Source organism: Natrix helvetica, assembly GCF_964273705.1.
Source record: "Natrix helvetica genome assembly, chromosome: 4".
NCBI classification, from domain to species: Eukaryota; Metazoa; Chordata; class Lepidosauria; order Squamata; family Natricidae; genus Natrix; species Natrix helvetica.
Genome location: NC_138550.1, coordinates 48,354,897 through 48,360,896, shown reverse-complemented (window position 1 = coordinate 48,360,896; position 6,000 = coordinate 48,354,897).

Genomic DNA, 6,000 nt, shown 5'->3' with positions numbered 1-6,000 from the left:
GAGGGCAACAGAGTCAAACTCCTCCCAGAGTGGGCTCAAAAGACTCACTGATGACGGCTCGTCCGGTCCACTGGGGGGGGGCATCCGCTCCGGATCTGAGCGACTTTGTCTTGCAGATATTTCCCAAACTCCTCTGCTCTTCCCTGCAAGGGTGCCTCCCACGTCTCCTGCAACAGGAGAGAGCGGGTCACCCTAAACAGGGCGGCAGGGCGGTTATCCGCAGACGCAATGAGAGCGGCACAATGTCTACGTTTGGCCGCTCTCAATGCCACAAGGTAAGTCCGTAAATAGGCTCTTACCTGTGTTCGGTCAGATTCGGAGCGTGAGGACCTCCACCTGCTCTCTAGACGTCTCCTATGGCGCTTCATCACCCTAAGCTCCTCGGTGTACCAGGGAGCCCGGGTGGGTCGTTGCCGTAGGAGAGGTCGCAGAGGCGCAACCCGGTCCAAGGCCCCCGCCGTCGCCGTATTCCAGGCGTCGACTAGGTCCTCCGACCGAGCGCGGGTCAGGGCTACAGGTAAAGGCCCAAGCTTCGTCTGGAACCTATCCGGTTCCATCAAGTGCTTGGGGCGGTACCAGCTTGAACAAACTGGCTCCGCCTCCTCGCGGTGGAGGGTGGCGCCCGGGAAGTCCAGCCGGAGACATGAGTGATCTGACCATGACAGGGGCGTAATCTCTAAATCCCCTATTCCCAGATCACTCGTCCACTGCTCAGATACAAAGATAAGGTCCAGTGTGTGGCCGCCTTCATGTGTGGAGCCCTGAATTAGTTGGGTCATGGAAGCCATGAACTCCCGAGCCACCTCGGACGTTGCTCCCGTCGACGGCAGGTTGAAATCCCCCATAACCAGAAGTTTGGGTATCTCAACCGCCATCTCCGAGACCAGCTCGAGGAGCTCGGGCAGGGCCGCTGACATATAGCGAGGAGCCAAGTATACAATCAGCAGACCCCACTGCCTCCCTGGGCCCCATTTCATACCCAGCGACTCACACCCGGGTATCTGAGGAACAGTGAACTCCCTCGGCTCTAGACAATCCCGTATAACTACCGCCACCCCACCACCCTTACCCAGGGCCCGAGGCTGATGGAATGCACGGAAACCCGGTGGGCACATTTCCACGAGGGGTAAACCACCCTCGTGCCCCAACCAGGTCTCCGTTATCCCTGCAAGGTCCAGCTCCCCCTCCGAGATCAACTCGTTAATGAGGGGGGCCTTGTTGGTCACGGACCTTGCATTGCAGAGCATCAGCCTCAGGCCCCTGGCTCTGTAGTTCCCGACCACCTAGGCTGCGGGGGTTGGTACAAACGACCGGGCGTAGCCAGCAGCCACGGTCTCCCAACCGACCTTGCGATCTTTTCTTGTCCTCGCATCCCCCCCTCCCCGCAACCGTTGTAATAAAACAACCCTCTACTGGAATAACTTGTTCCCTCTCCCCCCTCACCCCGCTCACTTCCTTCGTAGACTCACCTGTTCGTCTGGCGTTGGCTTCCCTCCTGGCCTGGTTATCCCCCCTCCCCTTCCTAGAAACCCCTAAAAACACAATAAAACATTTTGATAAAAAGCCCCTCAGCTTCCTTTTCTTCGGGGTTCACAAACCCGTCATCAAGGCTGGCCCTTGAAAGGGCCAGGGGCCATACCTGCGAGAGAGGGGCTTCTCACAGGTGGAGCAGGTCTAACCTCGAGTAAATTGATTGAATAATAAAAGTCCCAGTAGGGTAAGGTGCTGATAAAACAAAGTTAATAGGTAATAGCCGGCAGGGCTAGGGTCTCAATGAAGGACCAGAGTCTTAAAGTCTAGATGGTAAATAATGGTAAATAATGGCTAGATGGTAACTTCAGAGGAAGATGGTAAGTAATAGATGGTAAATAGATGGTAAATAATGTCTAGATGGTAACTTCAGAGGAAGGGGGGGGAAATGGGAGGTATTCAAGTGTCGCAAATGGTGGAGAGAGGCGAAGATGGTAAATGGGAGAAAGATGGTTCAAATGGTCCCAGGTGAATATAAATTCCTTAATGCTTGGGGGTGGGGGCCTTCTTGTCCCGATTGTTTTAGGCTGGGCAGCTGCTCAGGCCTGTCCATAGCCCCAAGTGCCTGCTCAGGCTGCTCAAGCCTGTCCACAGCCCCAAGTCCAGATCTCCAGTGGCCTCAAGGCTCCAAGTCGTCCCCAGCCATTATTTCCAGTGCCTCACCGATCTTTGGTGCCTCTCCGGCGCTCTCCGGCGCTCCGTTGTTCCTTCCTTGTTCCTCCCTGTGCCCCCCGATGCTGGTAGTGACCCTCCGGTGCCTCCGGTGGCTCTCTGGGGGCTCTCCGGTGGTTCTCGTTCCTTCCCTTTTTGTTTTTCGGCTTTTCGGCTTTTTTAAATTTGCCGGCGTCAGCACCGCCTGCGCAGCCGCACTGTGCCGTCGCCATGTTCACAGGCTTCTTCCCAGCCGATTGCCGCTTACGATCTTCCACTCCTTCCTGCCCTCCGATCTTCACCGACCACCCTGGAAGGCCAAAACTGGCCCAAAACAAGCCAGGGTGGTCGGGCTATCAACTCTCAGCCCCCTCTGATGTCATAGGGCCGGTTGCAGTCCTTTACTGGTCATCCCTGATGCCTTCGGAGCGCTCAAAACGACCCTCCGAGCAAACCAGAAGTGACTTCCGGTTTGCTCGGAGGGTCGTTTTGAGCGCTCCGAAGGCTTCAGGGACTGTCCGGAGGCTTCCCTGAAGCCTTTGGAACACTTAAAATGACCCTCCGAGCAAACCAGAAGTAACTTCCGGTTTGCTCGGAGGGTCGTTTTGAGCGCTCCGAAGGCATCAGGGAAGCCTCCGGATGATCCCTGAAGCCTCCTGAGGGCCTCCAGGGAGCCTCTGGAGCCTGGGGAGGGCAAAAAATGGCTTTTAAAAATGGTGAACTCAGCTGGCCAGCGCGCACATGCGCACTGTCCAGTTGACAGGGCAACGCCTTGCATGCCCTGACAAATGGCTCCGCATGCCACCTGTGGCATGCGTGCCATTGGTTCCCCATCACTGATCTATCATATATGGCATGCTTCATCTCTCTTAACTGTATAATTCCTGTCTATTCCACACAATATGACTAAAAGAAAAAAAAGGTACTTTAGACACAGCATTTAAAGGTATGGTTCAAATACTTTTGTACAATTTCTATCAAACTTAATTTGCACCCTTAAAATGGTCTAATATCCAGACAAAATTGTCATAAACACTTACTTATGTTCCCCTTGATGGATCTTTGTTTTTTCTGCTCATGCTTATTTTTTACTTAGAAAGGTATTGGTAGCCATTGATCAGACCGAAAGCTTGTAGGCCTATTTTCAAAGCTAGTGGAGCATTAATCATAGTACATATACTGGTTTCTGGATTATCTCTATTCCTTCTGACTGTAGTTTAATATCTAATATGAAATGGAAAATAACAATTACAGTCTCGTTCTAATGCCCTCTATATGTGTTAAACCAAAACTACTGTAAGTCTCAATGATTGTAGATAATCAGTGCTCTAAAATTAAGTTATGGGAATGAAAGAAGGAAATTGTAGAACTGTTGCTTTAAGGATTAGTAAAAAAATAGATGACCTGCTTTGTAATTATAATGATGCTGGTGTTAATTTACATAAAAGGATAAACACTGATTTTAATTTGATTCTCATTTGAAGATAGTTAACTGTTTTGGAGGAAAAAGAAGAATGTTGTTGGTAAAAAACAGATTTTAGGACCAAAGTTTTATTCAAGTACAGTTCATTTTATCTGACAAACTATTTATTTATTTATTTATTTAAAGTTCAGTTTTGAACGATATTTAGCCATAGAAATTGAATTAATTCTACAGATCTATTGTTCCAAGCACAGTGCATGCCAATTAAAGCATGTTTAATTAGAAAATCTGTTTATGAAGAAGATGGTTCCTTAAAAAGGTTATTCAAGCTTAATGGTTTTTAATACAAAAGACTGTTTCTTAATGGAAATGGTAGCCAGCTACTAGTCATGCTTTTTTGGAAAAATCTTCAAGTAACTGAGCTGAGCTTTGACTGTGAATGTGTTTCAGATTTATTCTGACCATCTGTTTTGATAACAACAGAACAAGTGAAGATATGCATAATGTTTAAAGTGGTTAAAGTGGTTCCTTGGTTTTTTGTACCAAAACTGTAAAATCATTAAAACATAGTTATAATTATTTCAAGGAAACTAACCACTAACAGCATTTCATTTTCATTTTCAAAAATTCTGACAACTCAAGCCATGGCCTTAGTATGTTGTAGATAAGGTGATCATTGAAATGTGGTTAGGTAAGTATAGAACCGTGATGGCGAACCTATGGCACGCGTGCCACAGGTGGCACGCGAAGCCATTTCTGGGGGCACGCGAGGCATTGCCCTGTGTCAGCTCCAGCGCGCATGTGCGCGCTGGCCAGCTGATTTTCGCATTCATTTTGGGTGGTTTTTCAGCCTCCGGGGGCTTCAAAAAAGGCTCCTGAAATCTCCTGAGGCACAAAACGGAAGTTGCGCGTCACCCCAGCACAGCTACAGCCCTCTTGGAGAAGTAAGTCACTGCAAAGAGCTTCAGCTTTGCACGGGCTGCGCTGGAGGAGCCCCCATCCTCCGGTTCCCTTTAGCCTTTCTGCTTTCCCAGACGCCAAACGTTCCCCTTTCAAAAGATAAGCACCCCCCCCCCCAGAAGAGCCAGCCAGCCATTCCCTCCAGAAGCCTAACACTGCAAGCTCTGCACCCTCGGCCCAAGCAGTTGGTGAGGAAGGTTGGGGGGGGGGGAGTGCCTCTTCTTCCTACCTCTTTGAAATAGACGAGCTCGGAGTACAAAGCCACGCTTGGGGCTTTCTGAGAAGCCTTTCCTCTTATGAGACACTTTTGCTCTTCAGCTGATCTCTTCTCCTATTTTTGATCTTCCGTACTCCTTTTGGTTTGTTCTGTTCGGTTTGTCCCCCCCCTTCTTTGGATCAATCAGCAAATCATAAGGTAAGCTGCCTTTTGGAGTCCCTTGGATCCAGGCTCGGCAAGTGGTTGATCTGGTTAAAAACAAGCCTGGCTAAGGTGGCTGGTGATCCGGTTGTTCTCTAAATTGTCAGTTAAAAAAAACTTTAAAAATTAAAAAGAGCATGAGAGAGTAAAGATTAGCTAGGCTGGCTAAAACTGAAAGATAAATGTGTGTGTGTGTGTGTGTGATTTGTGGCTGCGATGTTCTCTCCAAACGTTCTGGATATTGTTACAGGTAGGTGAGATTTTGCCATTTGCTAACTTTTGAGATCGCTCTCTCCCTCCCTCGCCCCTCCCCCACCTTTATCTCCTGCTTGCAACTCTCCTGCTTGCAAGTTTGGCAGAGTGGGGGGAGGGGGGAGCATTGTTTCCATTTGTTTTGACCTGGAGTCAATTCCCCAGGTTTCACTTTAGAACTCTTGGGAAGCTTCGTTGCAAACAGCCAAACTTTCAGTGGATTTTTGTAGAATGGAGCAGGGCTGGGATCCTGCTTTTTATAAGTGATCTTGCCCTGGGTTTTTTTTTTCTTTTTGTTGGGAGCTGGCTAAAACTGAAAGATAAATGCAAGGGTGGGTGTGTGCGTGTGTGTTTCCATTCGTTTTGATCTGGAATCAATTTCGCAGGTTTCACTTTAGGCTTGGGAAGATTCATTGGAAAGCTGGGGTCCTGCTTTTTATAATGGATCTTGCCCTGGGTTTTTGTTTCCTTTTTCTTTTTGCTGGGGGCTACATGCAGGCCTCTTGGAACCACAGCTTCTCCCTCCTCAGCATTGGAAATTTGTGAGTTTCAGATAGAAATAGCCACCATATTCAACTGGCCTCTTTCAGGACATTTCCAAGACATCTTAATTATTTCCCCTAAGAAGCAGAGGGGCTCAAGCCTTCCGAGGTAGTGGTCCCCCCCCGAAACACCTACCTGTCCTTCTGGAACCTCGGTCTTAGAACAAACTAAAGAGAGATCTGGTTTACCTTGAAAGGCCTGTCCTGGCTTCAACCCTCCCAAA